The 8456-nt window shown below is 39.7% G+C and overlaps 1 long non-coding RNA gene across 1 annotated transcript; it reads left to right on the top strand.

The window, feature by feature from the left end:
• Positions 1 to 267: 267 nt before the first annotated feature.
• On the top strand, positions 268 to 8016 carry LOC137316832 (uncharacterized). Its single transcript, XR_010961623.1, has 3 exons — positions 268 to 535; positions 909 to 995; positions 5995 to 8016. It is a non-coding gene; the product is annotated as an uncharacterized lncRNA (long non-coding RNA).
• Positions 8017 to 8456: the final 440 nt, after the last annotated feature.

Genomic DNA, 8456 nt, shown 5'->3' on the forward strand with positions numbered 1-8456 from the left:
TGGTGAGCAGAAGAGCGCATGCGCGCTGCCCTCCCCCAGCTCGGCCTGTGGGCGCCATTCCCTCAGTGAGCGGAAGAAGATGGTTTAAAACAGCCGGGAATGGAGAGATCACGGCCCCCGGGGGAAGGGAGCAAAGAGCAGCCTCGTTACAGCAGCTCATCGCTTCGGGACCGTGTCCGCAGATGGGCTCAGAGATCGGCATTGAGTCCGGGGGAAGGTCAGGGGGAGTCCGGGGGCTGTTTGTAAGAGGCGGAGTGGATCAGGAACTGGTCCCGGAACATGGAGTGAGCGGGGGAAGGGAGAGGTCATTCTCGGGCTGTGTGTGCACAGGGTGTGTCCAGGGTAAGGGAGACAGAATGGGAAGAACCTGCTATTTAAAATCATTGCTGCTTTCTCTCCCCAAACCAGGAGTGAATGTTCCTGGTTTAGTTCCAGTCTCACGCTGTTTATTGTTATTGGACAGTGAAGAGTGGAAACAGAGCCGGACAGTAAGGATGTGGGGAGTTATACAAAGAGCGTCTATTGCAGGCACCAGGTGAGAAGTGTGAAGGACACATTTTGAACAGCGGCTGTTTGGTTTCATTTGAACGGTTAGTCCCATGGGAGAGGGGATTAGAAACCTGACTTGTACAAAGGTCCCTGCCCCATTTGGTCGTACCATTCATGTGTTAGTGGCGGGGTTGGGTTGTGTCTGGATGTCTCTAAATTGTTGTAAAACAGCCAACACACCTGGTGTGCAGAAGCTGGGTGCTGCAGTACTGCAGTGGAGTCAGACACTGACACTGTTCGAATCGCTGATTTATATTTAAGGATATTCAAAATAATTATTTACAGATATTAAACTGATCACTTCTGTATTTTCTTCCTCACCTGTTCTTGAGTTAACAGACATACGTTTCTTTCTACAGGCAAACCCGTGAAGGATCCACAATGAATGTAATGTTTCGTCCACCCGAGGCACAAGGAACAGTGCAGCCAGCTCCTTCTCACACACAGTAAGTACATTATCACTCACAGAGCACAGAGACACAGACAGGTCATCAGTTCCACAGTCTCAGACAGCAGAAGTACTCAGTCCCACAATGATCCCAAATTCCAGAGACACATTTTCAAAACACAGTCAAACAGAACAGGTGAGGCAGACACTGTTCCATTTCCCCCTAACTCAGTCCCACTGACAGGGAGATACAAAAATCCCAGTCCAAAATCACACTCTCAGATTATCTATTTCACAAAGGGGCAACATTAGCCATGAATTAAATACCAGATAGAAATCACACATGGTACCCGATTGAAAGGTCCAGAATGAATCTCAATAATGTTCCTCGAGATTCCTATTGAATTCGAGCCCAGAACTCTCACACACATTTGAGTTTAATACTTGCAGTATCCATTCAAATAGTGTAGCATGAGATACAAATTGCTAGTACAAAACTCACGTACAGTATCAGATTGAGAAATGCTGTGACAGTGTAACCTGAGAAACAAATTAGATATCAGTTTATAATACACTCATAGTATGAGATTTAAAGATACAGTATCAATTCTGTTAGTCCAGACTGAGATACACATTACACACGAGTCCAAAAATCTTATAAAATAAAATTTAAAGTTACAGTATCAATTCCTTCAGTGCAGACTGATCTACACATTATATACCAATTCACCATATCATTTTGAAAGATTCATTATCATTCACAATAGTAATCACAGAAATACACATTCAATACTAGTCCAAAAAGCACACAAATTATCTGATTAAAACCTCCAGCATCAAATCCTAAAGTGTATCCATTTTTACCAATTAAATAATGAGAAAAACTACTTAAACATTAAGATATTAAAGCGACAGTATTGAATACCATAATATAATCTGAGAGAATAATTGCATAGAGATACAGAATGAATCTCACACTCAGATACCGTACAGAGACACACAGACACAGAATGAATCCCACACTCACCATACTGTACCAGAGACTGACAGATGCAGAAGGAATCCCAAACACACATACAGTACTAGAGGTTGCCAGACATAAATTCAATCCCACACTCAAGTATGGTACAAGAGATGACAGATGCAGAATGAATCGCACACAGGCATACAGTACCAAGGACTGACACATACCGAGTTCATCCCACACGATCATAAAGCACCAGAGACTGACAGGTAAAGTATGAATCGCATACTCACACACAGTACCTGAGACTGACAGATACAGAATGAATCCCACACTCACACACAGTACCTGAGACTGACAGATACAGAATGAATCCCACACTCACACACAGCAACAGAGACTGACAGATACAGAATGAATCCCACACTCACACACAGTACCAGAGACTGACAGACACAGAATGAATCCCACACTCACACACAGTACCAGAGACTGACAGACACAGAATGAATCCCACACTCACACACAGCAACAGAGACTGACAGACACAGAATGAATCCCACACTCACACACAGGACCAGAGACTGAGAGATACAGAATGAATCCCACACTCACACACAGGACCAGAGACTGAGAGATACAGAATGAATCCCACACTCACACACAGTACCTGAGAATGGCAGATAGAGAAGGAATCCCACATCCACACACAATACCAGAGACTGACAGATACAGAATGATTCCCACACTCACATCGAGTACCAGGAACAGAATGAATTTCACTCACATACAGTAGCAGAAACTGACAGATACAGAATGAATGTCACAGTCACATTACTGCAGACTGAGTTACACTTTACAGACCAGTCCAAAAATATCCTGGTGCCAGCTTGAAAGGTACATTATAAATTCCATTAGTGCAGACTGAGCTACATATTAGATATATTGGTAAATACTCATAGAGTATTATACTGAAATAAACAGTATCAATACCATTGGTTCAGACTGAGCTACACATTATATACCAGTCCAAAAACCTCATAAATGATCAGACAGTAAGATACAGTTTCAATGCTATTAGCACCACCTGAGCTGTACATTACATACAAGACTGAAAATCCCACACAACATTAGACTGAAAGATACAATATCAATTCCATTAGCACAGACTGAGCTACATGTTACTCACCAGTCCTAAAATCTCAGAGTATCAGATTGAAAGATTCAGTATCACTTCCATTATTGAAGACTGAGCTACACATCACATTCCAGTCCAAAAATCTCATACAGTTTCAGACTGATACAGTATCAATTCCTTTAGTGCGGGATGAGCTGCGTATTACATACCCGTCCGAAAATCTCATACAGTGTTAGACTCAGATACAGAATTAATCCCATTATTGCAGACTGAGCTACACATTACATACCAGTCCAGTAATTTCACCATGAACAGATTCAAAGGTACATTATCATTCACAATTGTGTTCAGAGATTAAGATGTAATCCCACTCCAAAACTCACACACATTGTTTGATTAAAGAAAATCAAAAAGTAATCCATATTTACAAATTAAATAATCAATGGAGAACTATATATAATTTAAAGTATTAATGATACAGATTCAAATAAGATACTGTAAACTGAAATAAGAATACAGAATGAATTCAGACTTGCACATTGTCTCAGAGACTGAATTACAGAATGAATCGCACAATGAGATAAAGTAGCAGAGAATGATAGATACAGAATGAATCCCACACTCACATATAGCACCAGAGACTGGCAGATACAGAATGAATCCCACATTCAGATATAGCAGCAGAGACTGGCAGATACAGAATGAATCCATCACTTATATATAGTACCCCTCAGACTGACAGATGCAGAATATACACCAAGCTCACAGTCAGTACCAGGGGCTGACAGATAAAGAATGAATCTCAAACTCACAAACAGTACCAGAGACTGACAGATGGAGAATGAATCGCACAATCACATCACTGCAGACTGAGTTACGCATTACATACCAGTCCAAAAATCTCATAGTGTCAGATTGAAAGATAAATTGTCAATTCCATTGGTGCAGACTGAGCTACATATTCGATATATTGGTAATACTCATGTTATACTGAAATAAACAGGATCAGACTGAGCTACACATTACATACCAGTCCACGAATCACATTAATGATTAGACTGGAAGGTATAGTTTAAATTCCATTTGCACCACCTGAGCTAAAATTATATAACAGCCCAACAACCTCATACAATATTAGACTGAAAGATACAGAATCAATTCCTTTAGTGCAGAATGATCTATATGTTACTCACCAGTCCAAAAATCTCTCACAGTGTTAGACTCAGATCTGAATTAATCCCATTATTGCAGACTGATCTACACATTACATACCAGTCCAGTAATTTCAACGTGAACAGATTGAAAGGTACATTATCATTCACAATAGAGTTCAGAGATTAAGATGTAATACTACTCCAAAACTCACATACATTGTTTGATTAAAGAAAATCGAAAAGTGCATCCATATTAACATATTAAATACTCGACAAAGAACTGTATATACTTTGAAGTGTTAAAGATACAGTTTCAAGTACGATACTCTGAACTGAAATAAGAATATGGAATGAATTCAGACTTGCACATTGTCTCAGAGACTGAATTACATAATGAATCCCACACTGAGATAAAGCAGCAGAGAATGGCAGATACAGAATGAATCCCACACACACAGACAGTACCAGAGACTGACAGGTACATAGTTAATTCCACACTCACATACAGCACCACAGACTGACAGTGATGGAATTAATCTCACACTGAAATAAAGCACCAGAGACTGTCAGATAGAGAATAAACCCCACTCTCAAATACAGTATCAGAGACTGACCTCTACTGGACGTAAGCGACAACTGTAATGAGGGAACAAATTCACATTATCTGTGCAATGTGAGGAAAGTTTCTGTCTGTAACTTTTACTCTCCTATTTTTGGACATTTTGACGGTGAAACATGAAGACAATTGATTCATAATAAAGTTTTTGTTTCATTCATTCGACGGTTGTGAATTTGCCCCATTATATTTCACTGTACATTGTGCAGTATTTCTCTCTGATTTCTCAGGACACGATTTACATTGCTCCTCTACCCCATTTAGACTCTTATTTTCCAAACAGTATGTGGCCTCCTTATTCCCCGTAGCGAAATGCCCCACCTCACACCTTTCTATATTGAAATTCAATGGCCATTTGCACGGCCGTTCTGCAAGTTTATTTTGTCCCAGTCTTCCTCAGTATTGACAATACCCCCGAACTCAATTACAAGAATTTAACACAGCATTACAAGTAGTGTTTGGTCAAACAAAATGTACTTGGAGCTCGTCTCCATTCCCAGTTTTTCTAAATCCCACCCGTGCAATATAATGTGAAGAATGAGTTTATCTTCTGTCCCTCTCTCATCTGTAAACTTCAATGACCCGGGGTTTGGGGACATCTACTGGCCGGAAGCAGAACTGCAACAGTTCGGAACAAATTGCTGAAACCGGACAATGTGCAGAGTGAGCGTGTTTGTGATTGGTGGCAGGTATTAAATCTGATTTTTTAAAACCCAACCATTAAACTTTAGTGTTTGTTATTGAACAGTAAACAGAGCCGGACAGTAAGAATGTGGGGAGTTATACAAAAAGCATTTATTGCAGGCCTCAGGTGAGAAGTTTGAAGGACTCATTTTAAGCAGCGGCAGTTTTGTTTTGGTTGAACGGTTAGTCCCAAGGGAGAGGGAAATATCAATCTGATATGTGCAAAGGTCCCGTCCCCATCGGGTAGTCCCATTCATGGATCAGTGCAGGGGTTGGGTTTTGTCTGGATGTCACTAAATTGTTGTAAAACGGCCCAACACACCTGGTGTGCAGAAGCTGAGTGCTGCAGTACTGCAGTGGAGTCAGACACTGACACTGTTTGTATCGGTGGTTTTCATTTGTGGATATTAAAATGATTATTAACCGAGATTCAATTGATCACTTTTGTATTTTCTACCTCACCTGTTCTTGAATTACAAGAGATACTTTTTCTTCCTTCAGTTAAATCCTCGGAGGACCCAGAATCCGTGTGATGTTTCCTGCACCCGAGGCACAAGGAACAGTGCAGCCAGCTCCTTCTCACACACAGTAGGTACATTATCACTCAGAGCACAGAGACACAGACAGGTCATCAGTCCCACAGTCTCAGACAGCAGAAATAGTCAGTCCCACACTGATCCCAATCCAACAGTCAAACAGAGCAGGAGAGACAGACGGAATTTCCATTTCACAACAACTCAGTACCACTGACTGGCAGATAAATAATTCCCAGTCCAAAATCACACCCACTATCAGATTGAAAGGCACTGTGTCAATTTCACGTTATTTCAGCCAAATTAAATACCAGATAGAACTGACACATTGTACCGATTGATAGGTACAGAATGAATCACAATAGTGTAATCCAAGATTCAAATTAAATACCAGCCCACAACTCACACACATTATGAGTTTAAAGATGCAGTATTCATGACAATATTGTACACTGAGATACAAATTAGATACCATTTCAGATGTCACCCATATTTGACTCACATATATGTCCAAATTCCTCATAGTGTCAGAATGAAATCTACATTTTCAATTCCTTTACTGCAGACTGAGGTACACATTCGATACCAGTCTAAAATTCTCATACAGTATCAGATTGAAAGACACAGTATCAATCCCATTAGAGCAGACTGAGCAACACATCACATACCAGTCCAAAAATCTCAGTGTCAGGTTGAAAGATACAGTATCAATCCCATTAGTGCAGATTGAGCTACACATTATATACCAGTCCAAAATTCGCATGCAGTATTAGACTGGAAGATAAAATATCAATTCCTTTACTGCAGACAGAGGTTCACATTAGATACCTGTCCAAAAATCACGTACAGTATCAAACTGAAAGATATAGTATCGATTTGATTAGTACAGACTGACCGACACGTTACATACCAGTACACAAATCTCACACAGTATCAGACTGGAAGATACAGTATCAATTCCATTAGTGCAGACTGAGCTACACCTTCCAAACCAGTCTAAATATATTACACAGTGTCAGACTGAAAGGTAAATTATGAATTCCATAAGTGCAGACTGAGCTACACATTATATACAGTCCAAAATTCACATACATGATCATACTGAAACAGACAGTGTGAGTCCTATTAGTGGAGACTCAGCTACACATTAGAAACCAGTCCAAAAATCTCTCGCAGTGTCTGACTGAAAGTTAGAGTGTAAATTCCATTAGTACAGACTGAACCACACATTACATACCAGTCCAAAAATCTCATACAGTGTCAGACTGAAAGATACAATAACAATTCCATTAGACCAGACTGAGCTACACAATAAATATCAGTCCAATAATTTCACAGTAAAAGATTGAAATGTACATTATCTTCACATAAATTAAGATGTAATCCTAAAACAAAACTCACACACGTTGTTTGATTAAAATAAAATCCAAAAGTGTATCTATATTTACAAATTAATGGTAGATGAAAGATTTGCATATATTAATGAATTAAAGATACAGTTTCAAGCAACATACTGTAAACTGAAATAACATTACAGAAGAAATCCAGACTTGCACTTTGCCCAGAGACTGAGTTTCAGAATGAATCTCACACTGTGATAAAATACCAGAGACTGCCAGTCACAGAATGAATGCACCACTCATGCACATTCCCAGAGATTGACTGATGCAGAATGAATCCCACACTCACAGAATGTATTGGAGACTGATGGATATAGATTGAATATCACACTCATATACAGTACCAGAGACTGACAGGCAGAGAATTAATCCCACACTCACGTATAGTCTGACATCTACTGGCCATAAGTGAGAACTGTAACAGAGTGGAACAAATTCACATCATCTGTCGTTGTTGCAGATTCAGGACAATGTGCAATGTGAGGAAATAGTTTCTCTCTGTAACTTCTACTCTCGTATTTTTTCATATTTTGTTAGTGAAAAATTAGACAATTGATTCATAATAAAGTATTTGTTTTGCTCATTCGAAAGTTGCCCCATTATGTTTCACTCTACATTGCGCAATATTTCTGTCTGATTTCTCAGGACACGATTTATATTAATTCAAATAAACCGAACTGAAACACAAATAAAGACAGAGCGCAAATCTGGAAGTTTCAATGACGACCGTCAGAAGTGAAAGGGATAAAACATAGAAAAAATTAAAACTGAAAATGCTGGAAAGACTCAGCAGGTCCGGCAGCATCTGTGGAGAAGGGAAGCTCGGGTTAACGGTTCAGGACTATGACCCTTCTATAGATCAGAAAGGTTAATCCGACATAATTTAAATAATGAACGGGAATCAGCAGAGGAAAAGACTGCAGAAAATCAATTAATTTCACTGAATCTGGGCAATTGTGTCCCGCATCCACTGTACAGATCAGCATAAATAATAATACAAAGGATCAGAGTTAAATTCAACGTTATGGGG

This window comes from Heptranchias perlo, unplaced genomic scaffold, assembly GCF_035084215.1.
Source record: "Heptranchias perlo isolate sHepPer1 unplaced genomic scaffold, sHepPer1.hap1 HAP1_SCAFFOLD_60, whole genome shotgun sequence".
Classification (NCBI taxonomy): Eukaryota; Metazoa; Chordata; class Chondrichthyes; order Hexanchiformes; family Hexanchidae; genus Heptranchias; species Heptranchias perlo.